The 16687-nt window shown below is 39.2% G+C and overlaps 1 protein-coding gene across 4 annotated transcripts in view; it reads left to right on the forward strand.

Annotated features, from left to right (window-relative positions):
• The window catches only part of Pi3K59F (phosphatidylinositol 3-kinase 59F), a 349960-nt gene that overhangs the window by 117404 nt on the left and 215869 nt on the right, over positions 1 to 16687 (forward strand). The window lies entirely within an intron of this gene.

Consider the following 16687-nt stretch of genomic DNA (forward strand, 5'->3'; position numbering starts at 1 on the left):
TGCCCAACCCACAAGTTCCAGTCAATATCTGGGAAGTTGAAATCCCCCATTATAAGACATTCCGATTTACTAGCCCACTCTATTTCTCTGTACAATTGTTCATTGTACTCATTCGAGTCCTTAGGCCTCTAACACACTCCTCCTCCTCTTATTTTTGCTTTCCCAGTGCTTATGTCACACCAAACTGACTCAACAGTGCACTGTTCATCTATATCAACTGGATGCACTTCTTTTGATTTTATGTTTTTCTTAATTAACAGCATAACACCTCCTCCCTTCCTATCCTGTCTATCCTTTCTGTACACATTATACTCCCCAAATTCCAGTTCGGCATTCCTTATATCAGTGTGACACCATGTCTCTGATATCCCAACAATATCCGCCTTTGATGTCTTGACCAACACTTCAAATTCTTCAAATTTATTTACTATACTTTTAGCATTGGTATACATGCAAGCATACATGCTCCTACTCCTATTCTTTGTTACCCTAACACATCCCATATACCCACCCGTTCCACGATGACCGCCACCCGTCCCTGAAAGCCCCAACACCCCACGTTCCAGGTCGTCGCTACTTATTCTAATAGAAGTTGTGCAAGAATCACCTTCACCTCTGCCTACGGCTACCGTTAAACTATTAGTCCTTGTATCCCCCCCAAGCTATCAGTTTTCCGACCCACCCAACACTGCCTCGATAGCATCAGCAAATATTCTTGCACCCTTTCTATTTAAGTGTATCCCATCCCTGTAGAAGCAGTCTCTCCTGTTAACAAGTACAGTCCAGGCTGAAAAAAATTCTATCCCTTGAGCCTTGCACAATCTTTCCAGGCCCGAATTGATCGACAAGGCTCTCATCATATACTCCCCCCTGTCGTGTCTGGGCAGAATTGCAGACACTTTCAAATTCAACCCTAATTCACGGCTTTTTTTCATCAGTGACTTGTACTTGTTAAGTAATTCTGCCGGTCTCCTACTCTTGATATCATTAGTGCCAACGTGTACAACTATATCACCTTTTGTGCCCTTAAAAGATGATATCTGCTCTACAACGTCATCAACCTTTGCCCCTGGCAGACATACCCTGGTCCTGTTCCACCTATCCTTTTTACAAAGGATGTTTCCCGTTTTCCTGACAATAGAGTCACCAACAACTACTAGTTCCTGAGGGACCAGCGCATTCTGCCTTGGGGGTTGCCGCTGTGTTGCGTGATGACATCAGGCTCTCAGCTGCCCACATCTGGAGTTGATGTGGGCAGCTGAGAGCCTGATGGCCCCCTCAATTTAGATCTTTCGAGGGCATCCACCCTGTCCTTCAAACTCTCATATAGGCCCATAACAATGCTGAGTTGTCGCCTGATTTCCTTACACTCCTTACATCGCGCACACACAAAGACATCCCCCATGGCAATATCATGTTTCGTTCCAGATGGTTCGGCAAACATTTCACAAGTTGCACATTTTTTTAGGCTGTGATGCATTGGAGAATCGCCCCCCTCAGTTTCCCCCCCAAGTCACAGCACTCCTGCCACTTTGTGCCCGTTGCTTTGCTGCTCTAGTTTGGGGCATGATACTTTAAATTAATAAAATCAATAAATTAAATTAATTAAATGTCAATACTACGCTATCTAATAGAAACAGTGAAGTGTATTACTATTTCTATAATTATACGTTAGATCTACCTAGCTATCTCAATTAAAAATTTGAATTCCCTATCACTATATACAAAAACAATGTCTGCAATATTCGAACGAAATAACGGTTTTATAAAGTATTACGTATATCTACAAAAACTGTTTATATAAATTAAAATAAAAATAACCAGCGTAATTAAAACTAAAGACTACGTATTAAGTACAATATAAAATAACAATTATGTAAATAAAAAGCAACACTTATCATTTTTTTTCAGAGCCTGTAACTCGCAGCTGTATTTTCTAAAGAGAGTGTGCACGATGTAAGGAGTATGAGGAAATCAGGCGACAACTCAGCATTGTTATGGGCCTATATGAGAGCTTGAAGGAGAGGTTGGTTGCCCTCGAAGAATCTAAATTGAGGAGCCCATCAAGCTGTCAGCCGCCCACACCAATGCCAGAGTTTGCATGTGATCATCATGCAACACAGCGGCAACCCACAAAGCAGAATGCGCTGGTCCCACAGGAACTAGTAGTTATTGGTGACTCTATTGTCAGGGAAATGGGGAACATGGTATATAAAAAGGATAGGTGGAACAGGACTAGGGTGTGTCTTCCAGGGGCAAAGGTTGCTGACGTAGGGTGGATATCATCTTTTAAGGGCACAAAAGCTGATATTGTTGTGCATGTTGGCACTAATGGTATTAAGAGTAGGAGACTGGTGGAATTATTTAACAAGTACAGGCCATTGTTGAAAAAAGCTGTGAATTAGGGTTGAATTTGAAAGTGTCTGCAATTCTGCCCAGACATGATAGGAGGGAGTATATGATGAGAGCCTTGTCGACCAATTCGGCCCTAGAAAGATTGTGCAAGACTCAAGGGGTAGAATTTTTTTTTCAGCCTGGTCTGTACTTGTTAACAGGAGAGACTGCTTCTACAGGGATGGGATACACTTAAATAGAAAGGGTGCAAGAATATTTGCTGATGCTATCGAGGCAATGTTAGGTGGGTTGGAAAACTGCTAGCTTGTGGGGATACAAGGAGTAATAGATTAACAGTAGCCACTGGCAGAGGTGAAAGTGATTCTTGCACTGCTTCTATTGGAATGAGCAGCAGCCTGGAAAACAAGATGCAGAGTATTTCAGAGACTGCTGGGAGACATTGTGGTACAAGTAAGCACATGGGTTGTGTTAGGGTAGATAAGAATAGGAACAGGTGCATGTATTCTTGCGTATACACTAATGCTAAGAGTTCGGTAAGCAAATTTGATGAATTTGAGGTATTGCTCAAAACATCAAAGGCAGATATTGTTGGGATATCAGAGACGTGGTGTCACACAGATATAAGGAATGCAGAACTGGAATTTAGGGAGTACAATGTGTACAGGAAGGATAGAAGGGAGGAGGGGTTATGCTATTAGTTAAGAAACACACAAAATCCAAGGAAGTGAAGCCAGTTGACATCGCAGGACAGTGCAGAGTCGAGTCAGTTTCGTGTGACATAAGCAGTGGGAGATCAAAATTGAGAGTAGGAGTGTGTTATAGGCCTAATAATAAGAAAGTGTACAGGAAAATAGTGGGCCAGTAAATCAGAGTCTTATAATGGGGGATTTTAATTTCTCAGATATTGACTGGAATTTGTTGGTTGATCACTCACACGCTAGCAAGGCTTCTGTGGATTTATTGGATGATTGTTTTCTACTTCAGCATGTTCGGGAGGCAACTAGAGGGAGTAATACTCTTGATCTGATTATCAGTAGTGATTCTTCATGCATTAAGAATCTGTAGATAAAGGAACCACTAGGTGGCTGTGATCACAGTGTGCTGAAGTGGGATTTACTGAAAGAGGTAACTACCATTAGTGGTAAAGGAAAGGGTTTTTGCTATCGTAAAGGAGACTACGGTGGTCCGAGACTACTTAAATTCTATACAGTGGGACCAACTGATATGTTACAAACAGCAAATTCAAAATGGGAAGCATTCAAAGAATTTATCTTGAAAGTTACTAGGCTTTACATACCAACTAAGAAATATTGTTCAAGGTTTAGGCCTAAATGGATGTCATGAACTAATGAGACATATGGCAGAGAAGAAAAATGCATGGGATACATATAAATTAATGGGTGACATGGAAGCCTATGATAGATATAAGCTGGTCTGTAACCATGTCACAAAGGAGATTAGGCAGGCAAAGGCAGATTATGAAAATCTTTGGCAAAGGATGCAAAGAAAAACAGCAAAGAGTTCTTTACCTATGTAAACTCTAGAAAGAAAGGGATGAATCAGATTGGTCCATTGGATATTCATGGTTCAACTGCCAATGATACTGCTCAGGTGGCTAACAAACTAAATGAGTATTTTGCATCTACATTCACACATGAGGAGTTATTCAGGGAGGTGAATTAAACTGTGGCAATGAGCTAGATGATTTTGTAATAACTGAGAGGAATGTGCAAGAGAAATTGTTGAAGATAAACATAAAACAGGCACCCTGGGTGTATGGGATCTCTGCAGTTATATTAAATGAGGCAGCAAAGGAAGTAAGCAACCTCTTAGCCATAATTATGAGAGCTTCTTTGGACTCAGGGGAGGTACCCATGGACTGGAGAAGTGCAAATGAGACCCCAGTCTTCTGTTCCAGGAAAATTAATGGAGGCACTGGTTAAAGAAGCACTGCAGGATCATTTAGACAAGATCAGTTATAGCTTGGACACAGCATGGTTTTGTTAAGAGGAAGTCGTGTCTGACCAATTTGATTGGATACCATGATGTAGTCACAAAGGAACTGGATGCAGGGAATTACTTTGATATCATATATTTGGATCTTAGAAAGGCTTTTGATACTGTTGCACATGGAAGACTGCTGAACAAATTGGAGCAGTGTTGCATTGGAGGCAAATTGCTGCTATGGATAAAGGGATGGTTGAGTGGGAGAAGACAGAGTGGTAATCAATGGACACTGCTCATTGTGGACTAATGTTATTAGTGGAGTCCGTCAGGGTTCAGTGTTGGGTCCATTGTTGTTTTCTGTATTTAAAAATGATATTGATGATGTTATATCAAGCTTAATGTCCAAGTTTGCAGACTATACGAAGGTTGGCAGGGTTGTTAAGGACACTAATGACAGTATGTTGCTGCAGCAGGATCTAGAAAAGTTGAGCAGATGGGCTGAGAGGTGGCAACTGAAGTTTAACATTGACAAATGTAAAGTACTACATATGGGAAGCAGTAACCCCAGAGTAACATATCAACTTTGTGGTACTACAGTGGTAGAGAATGAAAAGAACCTGGGGGTAATTGTGCAGGCAGATATGAAGTTTTCTGAGCAGTGCAGATGTAGCTCATGGTGTCTTGTCAGTGATATACAGTTATTTTTGTAGCTGGGATAGGTAGGTGATTATCCCCTTGTATAAGGCAATGGTCAGGCCACACTTTGAGTACTGTATAGAAGTCTGGAGGCCTCATTTTAAGAAGGATGTAGAGCTGTTGGAATGAGTACAAAGAAGGGCAACAAGATTAGTGAATGGAACAAAGGGTTGCTCTTACGAAGAAAGGCTTAAGTTTTGCAAATTACATTGTCTGGAGACTAGGCACCTGCGAGGTGATCTGATTGGGATGTATAAAGCCTTGAATGGTTTGAGCATGCTCAGTGCTGATGGGATCCTTCCTCTTTCTCAGAATAATCACCTGAGAGTGCATAAATTCAAAATGAGGAAAGACAGATGTAAGGTAGATGTGTGGAAGTTTGCCTTTAGCCAGCAGGTAGTTGTTTGGTGGAACAGACTTCCATCTCTTGTTGTGGAAGTTGATAGCCTAAATAAATTTAAACCTGAGCTGGACAGGTATTTGGAATGAATGGAGGGGTGAAATGGGAGCGTTTTTTTTTTTTTTTGTTGATGCTGCATAAGCTTTCTTTCTTGCATCATATGCCTCTACTAATGGTAATGCTAACCAGCTGCCATGATATTGCACTACTTCGAACACTTCACCAATGGAGAAGATTATTGTTACCTATTCTCATCGGATACCACCAACCAGAATGCACTTTTTCAGGGCTTTTTAACCCTTCTTTGGTGGGTGAGCTGGCACCCTGGTGATGCAGTGATGACAAAACAGTTATGAAGTATAAATTTACAGTATGAGAGATGCCTGATGTGTATAAAGTGAATTAGACTAAAGCACTTTGCGGCCTTAAGCTTCATGCTGTGAAAGAATTAGACAATGTACAAGTTTGTGCAAATGCAGCATATTATATGCAGCAATTCTACAAAAAGCTAAAAATGGCATCGTTTCAGTTATAACTCATATTGTGAATACCTTCACAACGAGTTGCCATGATATTGCACTACTTTGAATAAGTAACACTTCACCAATAGAGAAGACTATTGTTACTTATTCTCATCAGATACCACCATCCAGATGGCACCATTTCAGGACTATTTGGCCCTTCTTCGGTGGGTGGGTGGGTAGGTACCCGGTGATGCAATGATGACAAAACAGTTGTGAAATGTAACTCCACAAGAGATGCCCGATGGTGTATAAAGCAAATTAGACTAAAGCACTTTGAGGGCTTGAGGCTTAAGTCCTTAAAACTGCTTTAGTCTAATTCATTTTATACACCATCAGGCATCTCTCATATTGTGGAGTTATACTTCATAACTCTTGTCATCACCAGGTTATCTACCCACCTACCCACCGAAGAAGGGCCAAATAGTCCTGAAATGGTGCCATCTGGATGGTGGTATCTGATGAGAATAAGTAACAATAGTCTTCTCGGTGAAGTGTTACTTATTCAAAGTAGTGCATTACATGGCAACTCGTTGTGAAGGCATACTGTGAAGGTATTCACAATATGACATATAACTGAAATGATGCCATGTGTAGTAAAGTACTACACATGGGAAACAGCAACCCCAGAGCAAAGTATCAACTCTGTGGTATTACACTGACAGTGGTAGAGAATGAAAGGGACTTGGGGGTGGTTGTGCAGACAGATATGAAGTTCTCTGAGCAGTGCAGACGGGCTGCAAGAGTAGCTCATGGAGTATTGTCAATGATATACAGGAATTTTTCCAGCAGGGATAAGGAGGTGATTATTCCATTGTATAAGGCAATGGTCAGGCCACACCTAGAGTACTGTATACAGGTCTGGAGGCCTCATTTCAAGAAGGATGTAGAGCTGCTGGAACGAGTACAGAGAAGGGCAACAAGATTAGTGAATGGAACAAAGGGGTGCTCTTACGAAGAAAGGCTTAAGTTTTGCAAATTACAGTGTCTGGAGACTAGGCACCAGCGAGGTGATCTGATAGAGGTGTATAAAGCCTTGAATGGTTTAAGCATGCTCAATGCTGATGGGATTCTTCCTCTAGCTCAGAAAAATCACCTGAGAGGGCATAAATTCAAATTGAGGAAAGACAGATGTAGGATAGACGTGCGGAAATTTGCCTTTAGCCAGCGGGTGGTTGGTTGGTGGAACAGACTCCCATCCCTTGTGGTGGAGGTTGATAGCCTAAATAAGTTTAAGGCTCAGCTGGACAGGTATTTTGAACGAACAGAGGGGTGAAGTGGAAGTGGTTTTTTTTTTTTTTTTTTTTTTGGCTGATGCTGCATAAGCTTGCTTTCTTGCATCAAATGCCTCTGCTAATGCTAATGATGCCATTTTTAGCTTTTTGTAGAATTTCTGCATACTAAAATGCTACATTTGCACAAACTTGTACATTGAATAAAAATTATGTAACAATTAAATTTCCAAAAAAAGTAATTTTCAACAAAAAAGGAAATCTTTATCCCAAAACCACCGGGGAAAAAAAAACAAAACTTTCATATAAAGTGGAATTTTGATTATTACTGCTAATTATTAGTGCCACTAGTTAATCAGAAAATGTGGTTAATAAGAAAAAGTACAATTTATTCACAGAAAATTCACAATATATATATAGTACAGGTGTGTGTAATCAGCTACAAAAGAAATTGAAAACTTATTCACAGGAAATGTATAATTTATATGTACGATAAAAATTGATTAATTTGAAGTTCAAGGGAGAAAAATATATCTGTTTCAGTTTAATGTATGTGAAGTGTCTGTACATGTTCAGAAAATATGAGTATTAAGTGATGAAGAGAAATTTTTAATCAGATACTTTTGTTAACACTATGCTGAATTTTCTTAATTCTCATTAGAATATTAATTTCATAGTTTTGTAGTAGACATTTGTCAGTAGATGGTGAATGTAACTTAGTCAACATGAGAAGGATAATAATTATACTGTGAAGAAATTCAATAAATGTCATGTGATAACAAGATTGCTAAGTTTTGTTATTGCTGCCATTATGGGTCATGCAGTTCAATGTACATGAGCTATATGCTCATAAGTCAAAACATTTTGACCACCCATCTCCATGAGTTGGATGCTTTCCACAACACCTGCGAGTGACATCACTGATTGGTGCAGCATATATAGTGATAGTGTGCGTATTGCCTACCACTATGTCAGTATAAAATCTCTGCAATTGGGAAAGGGAAGGACTTGATGGAGTTTGAACAGGGAATGATTTGTGGTGCTAGGAAGGTTTGGGTGAACATCTCAGCAACCCAGGCATTGTTGGCTGTTCCAGAGCTGCCATAGTGAAGGTGTAGCAGAAATGTCCAAAGAGGGACATACAGCAGCCCAACATGCCAGGATGGAGAGACCACCACTGGTTGACAGTCAAGGTGAATGGTGGTTGGCACATGCTGTCTGGGATAACAGATGCCTCAAAAACCCTCAATTAATGAAAGGTTACAACAAGAGTGCATAGAGAAATGCTTCTGAGCACACTATCTAGTGGCTGTTCATGTGGATAGGCTTGCAGAGTAAGCAACCTGTTCATGTGCCCATGTTGGTTGACCTACCATCATTAATATCTCTGCTTGCAGTGGGCATGGGAGCACTGTTCCTGGACATTGGATAACGAAAAGAGTCATGAGGGCTGATGAATCAAGGTTCCAGCTCCATCATGCTGCATGTATAGTGATGGGTGTGTATTTCTTTGTGAGCAGGTGAATAGCTGCAACCAGACTGCATGGTTGGATGAAAACATGCCAGTGGTATCATGGTTAGGGAAATGTTTTCATGGACATCACTGGGCCCCTCATTCCCATTAAACACTCTTGCTGCCAGATCCTATCTCAGCATTGTTTTGGACTAAGTTTTGCCCTGCATGATAACTGCGTATCCAGATGGCACTGTACTCTTTCAACAAGACAGTGTCCCATGTTACAAGGCCAGTATTGTTCAGGAATGGTTTGAGGATCATTTCCAAGCATTTTGTGTGTTCCCCTGGCCTCCAAATTCCCTCTACATAAATCCCACCAAACATTTGAGGGATGCAGTGGAAAGTGGCATTTCTCAGTCCATACTGGTGCTGTGCTCCATTGCTGAACTCCAGGATGCCCTTCTGTCCAGCTGGTCCACGATACCTGAGAACACTTCCTGCAGCCTCGTGGAGTTGATGCTCTGCCAGGTGCAAGCACTTATTACGGTGGAAGGCAGCCAACATGTTATTAGTACATGGTCATAACGTTTGCTCACGAGTGTATGTTAAAATAAGTAATGTTTATTATTTATAATTGTACATACTTCAGAGAGAGAGAGAGAGAGAGAGAGAGAGAGAGAGAGAGAGAGAGGTGGGGGGAATCCACATTTTGGGATGTTATTGTTTAATATTTGCAATCCATGCAGGAAAGAGCAGCAGCAGTTTACATGTAGTTATGAATTTTACTGGAAGCAGTAAAATTTGTAACTAGGTGTAAACTGCTGCTCTTATACGATTTGGTGACCAGTTTGATATCTCTTTAAAACAGCTGAGAGTGGTACATAGAAAATGGTAATTGTCTGAGTACAGCTGAAAAACTGTTTGATTACAGTTGCAATTTTTTTTTTCTTGGTTGTCGAATTAAATTGATTTTGTGTGTGTTAGTGTGCGTGTGTGTGCGTGCGTGTGTGTGTGTGTGTGTGTGTGTGTGTGTGTGTGTGTGTGTGTGTGTGTGTGTGTGTGTGTGTGTGTGTGTGTGTGTGCACACAAGTGCATGTAAATAAGTTATTTAGGGAAAAAGATTAATCACAGAAGCTGTGTGAATGGAAAGTGAGACACGTAGAGTTGATGCTCTGCCAGGTGCAAGCACTTATTACGGTGGAAGGCAGCCAACATGTTATTAGTACGTGGTCATAACGTTTGCTCATGAGTGTATGTTAAAATAAGTAATGTTTATTATTTATAATTGTACATACTTCAGAGAGAGAGAGAGAGAGAGAGAGAGAGAGAGAGAGAGAGAGAGAGAGAGAGAGAGAGAGAGAGGTGGGGGGGAATCGACATTTTGGGATGTTATCGTTTAATATTTGCAATCCATGCAGGAAAGAGCAGCAGCAGTTTACATGTAGTTATGAATTTTACTGGAAGCAGTAAAATTTGTAACTAGGTGTAAACTGCTGCTCTTATATGATTTGGTGACCAGTTTGATATCTCTTTAAAACAGCTGAGAGTGGTACATAGAAAATGGTAATTGTCTGAGTACAGCTGAAAAACTGTTTGATTACAGTTGCAATTTTTTTTTTTCTTGGTTGTCGAATTAAATTGATTTTGTGTGTGTTAGTGTGCATGCGTGCGTGTGTGTGTGTGTGCACACGTGCATGTAAATAAGTTATTTAGGGAAAAAGATTAATCACAGAAGCTGTGTGAAGGGAAAGTGAGACACACAACTGTATACTGTAAACACCCCCAGAATAAATTATCTACTTGGTGGGGTTGATTTAAAAACAGTAAAGGAAGAAAGGGATCTGGGAGTTAGGATATGAACAGATATGGAAGTTTTTTTGAGTAGCGTAAACAGATTGCCAGGAAAGCCCATGGTACTATATTGATGAATTATCGAACAGTATCCTGTTTGATAATTCGTCAATAAAATATGTGTAGAGATAGGGAAGTCATAATCTCACTGTAGAAAAATAGCCTTTCAAGCCAAAGTTCTGGGGTAGATACATACTGTATCATAGTATCCAATCACTTTTGTCAGATAAAATCACCCCTTAATGAATCCATGCTATATGACTTCATTATAATTGTACAGTAAACCCCCGCTATTCGTGGTATCTGTATTCACGGTTTCGCGTATTCGCGATCGCTGATTTAATATAAAATGAAACTTTAAAAATGTGAATTTTAAAGCGCCGTGAATATTTTCCGCCATAAAAAAAACATGGGCGTGGCTAAAATTATCTTTCCCGGTCAAAACAGCGTTCAGTGGGTGGGGGAGAGGGGTGACAAAATCGCGAGCGTGGATGTTTCTCGCTAATCCTTGTTCAGTATGTGTTATGTGCTTGTCATGGAAGGTTTGGTCGTTTGCTTTTAATTTATATGCTTATAAATTGATATGCTTAAAAAAGTGATAAATCAACTGTTTTGCAGTGTAAAACAGACTTTTTCGAGTGTGTTAACGGAAGAAAGTGCCTTTATTGTGGACAAGTTCTTTTTTACCCGTACAAAAATATGGCTACGAATAACAAGGGAAATTATCAAAGAAGGTGATGACATTGGCGAATAAAATTGAGTTATTAGAGAAAATTTCTAATGGTGAAAGTGTCTCTTCAGTGGCAAAACGTTATAAAATCAATGAGTCAATGATACGATCAATCAAAAAATCGGAAGAAAAAATTTGCCGTAGTGTCCGTGAAAACGCGCTAATTGCTTCAAAAATTTGCTCTGTAACTCGTGATGTTAAATTAGAAAAAAAATGGAAAAAGCTTTAAATCTGTGGATAGAAGACCGAACTCAAAATAAAATTCTGTTAAGTTCACTCATCATTCGTGAAAAGGCAAAACTCCTTTATCAACACTTTAGCAAAACTGGTGATAGCACTGGTGAGATAAGTTTTTTTGCTAGCAAAGGTGCTGGTTTGAAAGATTTGTTTGAAATTTCTAATAAATATTACATTTAATATTAAATTGTTTCTTATTTTCATTTCGATACCTTATGCTTGCATTTCACTATGTACTGTCTATGTACATAGTCGTATTATGAAGGTACATATAATACATACATAGACAAAATTTTAGACTAGTTTTTCTTATATATTTCATACTTTGGAACAGAACCCCTTTATTACTATGGGAGCCATGACTCAGTATTCGCGTTTTCGGTATTCGCGACATTTCTCAGGAACGTAACCCCCTCGAATAGCGGGGGTTTACTGTATTCTTGTCTAGATGGTCCTGCATTACTTCTTTAACCAGTGACTCCATTATTTTCCCTGAAACAGAAGTTAGGCTAAAAGGTCTCTAATTACTCATGTTTCCTTTTGATCCCCCTTTATGAATTGTGGATGCATTTGCACATCTCCAGTCCATAGGGATCTCTCCTGAATCCAAAGATGCTTTCATTATTTTGGCTATGAAAACATTTTTGGATTGAATATGGTTATCTAGAAATGTGAAACTGCAGTTAAGTAAGTTGATTGTGCATGAGTTACAGATAACAAGAATGCATTTACTCAGATGCATTCTTGTTATCTGTAACTCAATTTTAACAAAAATTTTGTTTGAAATATTGTTCATGTCATTAGTGTTTCATTTAACTAGATTTATTTAAGAACAATCATGTAATGGCCACATATAAGATTTACTTATATTTATGATAATTAGATAAGTTATAGAATATCTTAAATACCGCTGTGATTGGACTAAGTTCAATAGCAAAGCTTAATTATGCGGTACTCACCTTAGATGATCTGCAGTGGTTACTTGAGGAGGGTTGGAAGAATAATTTTGGGGTTTAAATAATTTAGAGTTTATATGAGTTAATCAGTAAGGATACGGGATTAAATTGATTAAAAATTAAATTAAAACGGAATTAAAATATGCGCAAGGAAGTAGAAGTGCACGACTCCATCCTTGGTTGTCATTGAAGAATTAATTGTATTAAGAACTCTAAAATATGTGAAAACTGGTGGGCCAAAAATCAACGGTTGACTTTCATTTTTTTTAACGTCGTCAGTTGGCAATATTAATCAAGGAGAGAATGCGTATTGTATTTAAAAGAATTTCTGTGTTCCCGTGATGCTCTTTGTGACGTGTTTTTTCGCTCGTATTTTTCCCAAAAACACTTGCAAAAGATATCCACACATTATACACCAAACATCTATTGCCATTATATGGGAAGAATTACATAAAAGGTTTAACAAAAAATATCAATTACTAAATCAAATACATCAATTAAGATTTAATCTTAAAAAAGAAATGACACCCCAAACTTGGATAGAATTTACTAACCTCAATGACGCATCAATGCTGCGCTCAAAGACGTGGAACGAAGACATTAAAAAATGGAATACACTCGCACACAAAACACAAACCCTCCCCACAAATTTCCACCATTAATATTCCATCAAAAACTTTCACTACCACTGAACTTGCAGGACTGGAACATGGGATTAACTTAGTCATAAGGGACCACCATTATCCCATCATAGAACTACAAACAAAACTCAAAAACAACCCCGAAAAATAGTGAATTATACATCAAACAAACGCCATTATTAATTCAAAACTTACACCCCCCCTCCAACTCAATATGAAAAAACAACAGTTATTAGACATACAAAAACTATGGAATATTCCAGACATTATTATACAAAAAGCTGACAAAGGCGACACAATTGTAATACTAGACAAAAACATCTACATTGAAAAAATGGAACACTTCCTTTCTGATCAAGACACATACAAAACTGATAATTCATACATTTCCAAACTCAAAAACAAACTCAATGTTATCCTAAGAAGACTAAGATCAAACAAAGAAATTAATTTACACACATTACAGCAAATCAGCATACATAATAACATTCTCCCACACGTTTGGTATCACCAAATTACACAAACCCGACCATCCCCTAAGACCAATAATTTCCTTTAGCAAATCTGCCTTTGCCAACCTATCCACCTTTTTAGTAAAAATTATATCCCCCCTTACAAGATTCTCAAAATTCAAGATTAGTAACACTAATCAAGCCTTTGAAAAAATAAGTACCACCAGAATTTCCAGTTTAGACATTTTAGGGTCCTTTGATGTTGTGTTTTTATATACAAATGTACACTTACCATTCATTTCAAGCCTTATGAGAATACCTAATGATAGATAATACTTTAATCAACCGTACCTCCCCATCAGCAATATCTTAGAACTTACTTCGTTTTTACTGGATGCTAGACGCTTTAGGTTTCAAAACCAAATATTTCAACAAACATTCGGCCTACACATAGGTCTAGGAATTTCCACCCCCTTATCTGAAATTTATTTAGCAACTATAGAAAACCAAATACTATAGCCTTACCCTTCGGGGATTAAACTATATATACATTATGCAGACTTATAATAGGAAATAGAACTACAATTGACAATCTTTTTATTAAGTTTAACTCAATACATGATAGAATGAAATATACACTTGAAACAGAAGTTAATAAACAAATCAACTTCCTTAACCTTACAATATACAAAACAGGCACCAAACTGGGAACCAAGATTTTTAGAAAACGCACGCGCGCGCGCACACACACACACACACACACACACACACACACACACACACACACACACACAGGAAAATATCTATACTTTGCATCACACCACCCACTTAATACAAAAAAAACTGTTCTTTATAACCAAATCCACAACGCTATAAAATACAGATCATCACAAGATGACTTATCTATTGAACTACAATATCTCACAAAAAAGTTCATATCCAGAAAATACCCATTTCAATTAATTCAACACACTATTTCCACTGCTAAAAACAACACCAATAATTCATCCAAACATAACACAAAAGGGAGCACATGCATCATTCTCCCTTATCACGGTAGTCTCCATGATAAGGGAGAATGTCAGTGCCCATGAACACCCAACTCCGTCGGGTGTTCACGGCCACTGACATTACTCTGATATTTTCTTCATATAACAAACTCGGTTCATTATTCAACACATACAAAGAAACATATAAATACCCGATAGGTGACATGAATAATATCATATATTTAATTAAATGCCAGCAAAACTGCATGCCTGCTACATCACCACTACCAAGTTCGGTTCCACAAAAAGGTCTAACTCAAGATCTTACTACCACTACAACAGTTTCAGAACAGGGCAATTCAGTACTGAACTTACTCTTCACGTACATTCCCACAACCACACCCCTCTAGTTGATTCAGCTATTACCATTATAAAATTAAAAACTAGTTACAAAATTCTTCAATATGAAGCACTCGTTATAGAATGGTTCCGCCATCACTCTAAATTAAACATCATGAATGTGAAACTACCCTCCAACCTTTCCCTGGTCTGGAATTTCACACACTTAAGATTCCCACATGTCACAAAGATGCGGTCACTAATGACCGCAACTATGAGAAGAGAAGAATCACCGACCACCTCATCCAGATTTGGCAGAGGAGATGGAGCAACACAGAAAAAGGTGCAGTGACCAGAAGATTCCTCCCCACTGTCACCAAGCTGTACCCTAAGGCGCCAGTGTGGTTTCACCCTGGTCGAAATACCACCTTCCTCCTTACAGGACACGGCCCGTTTAAAGCTAAACTACACCAACTTGGTATCATAAATAACGCGGACTGTCCCTGTGGCAACCCGGAGTCCTGGAGACACTTGATGTTTGAGTGCGATTTGTATGACGACCTGCGACTACAAATGACCTGCGTCAATCCAATATATCCCAGACAACCAAGAACCCAGACTGCTAGACACTCAAGAGGACTACAAGGCACTCAGTCAATATGCCCAGGATCTATTTTCTAGAAGGAAAACAATGATAGAAATATACCAAAGGCAACCCAACTAGAAAGAATGCAGGAGGTCAAACAGGTAAAAATAAAAAAAATAAAAAATAAAAAAACACAAGCAAAAAACTCACCATACCACAGAAAGACAAGACTTTAGGATGATTTGAATGGCCTACTGTCGACCCAAAACTGCACTCCCTTGTGCGGTTTTTTTTTTTTTTCCGGGGAGGGGGAGGGGGTATTTGCTCTTCTCCTCTCCTCGCCTCCCCATATTTTCACTCTGGTGGGGCATGGGCATGCCCCACTGATAATGGGGGGTCACCTCTTTATCCGACCCCTCTTCTTCCTATTTCATCCACCCAGTCTTCACCCTCCCCTCCCAACACTTTCTCTTGTACAGCGACTGCCCCACATGTCCAAATTTAAATCACATCAAATTTTGCCCGACCTTTTAGGCTCTCTAGAAATAGTTCTTTCAGCGTAAAATCCCACGCAGCGCTTTCTAAATGCAATTTTACTTAAACTGATAACTCCAACTTAGCGATAACTCCAACCTTTATTTTAGGTCCTCGTCACCGAAATCCCAGGAAAGTAAGTGGCAGGACCTGCCAGAGTATAATTAGTCTCTTGGTACACCCGGCCGGCGTCCCCGTCGCTAGGTATGGTAACGCCGGGTCCCACTGGGGGCCCGGCGGCCAACAGGCCGGATGAACAATGGGCACAACAAACTACATGCCACATGACCCATACATTAATTTTAAACCTCTGGCATAGACAGGGTACTGTCACTCGATACAAAGAACATACGCGGAGATGGGAGAAATCCCCGGAGCCGTCAGACCCTCAACATACCTATACCTATGTCACAAAGAGCACCACAGGAACATAGAAATTCTTTTAAATACAATACATTGTTCTCTCCTCGCTTAATATTGCCAACTGATGACGTTAAAAAAAAACGAAAGTCAACTGTTATGACTTTTGGCCCACCAGTTTTCACATACTTTAGAGTTCTTAATACAATTAATTCTTCAATGATAACCAAGGACGGAGTCGTGCACTTCTACTTCCTTGCACATATTTTAATTCAGTTTTAATTTTTAATCAATTTAATCTCGTATCTTTACTGATTAACCCATGTAAACTCTAAATTATTTAAACCCCAAAATTATTCTTCCAACCCTTCTCAAGTAACCACTACAGATCATCTAAGGTGAGTA

Source organism: Mastigoproctus giganteus, chromosome 2 (genome assembly GCF_048544385.1).
Source record: "Mastigoproctus giganteus isolate SK-2022 chromosome 2, ASM4854438v1, whole genome shotgun sequence".
NCBI classification, from domain to species: Eukaryota; Metazoa; Arthropoda; class Arachnida; order Uropygi; family Thelyphonidae; genus Mastigoproctus; species Mastigoproctus giganteus.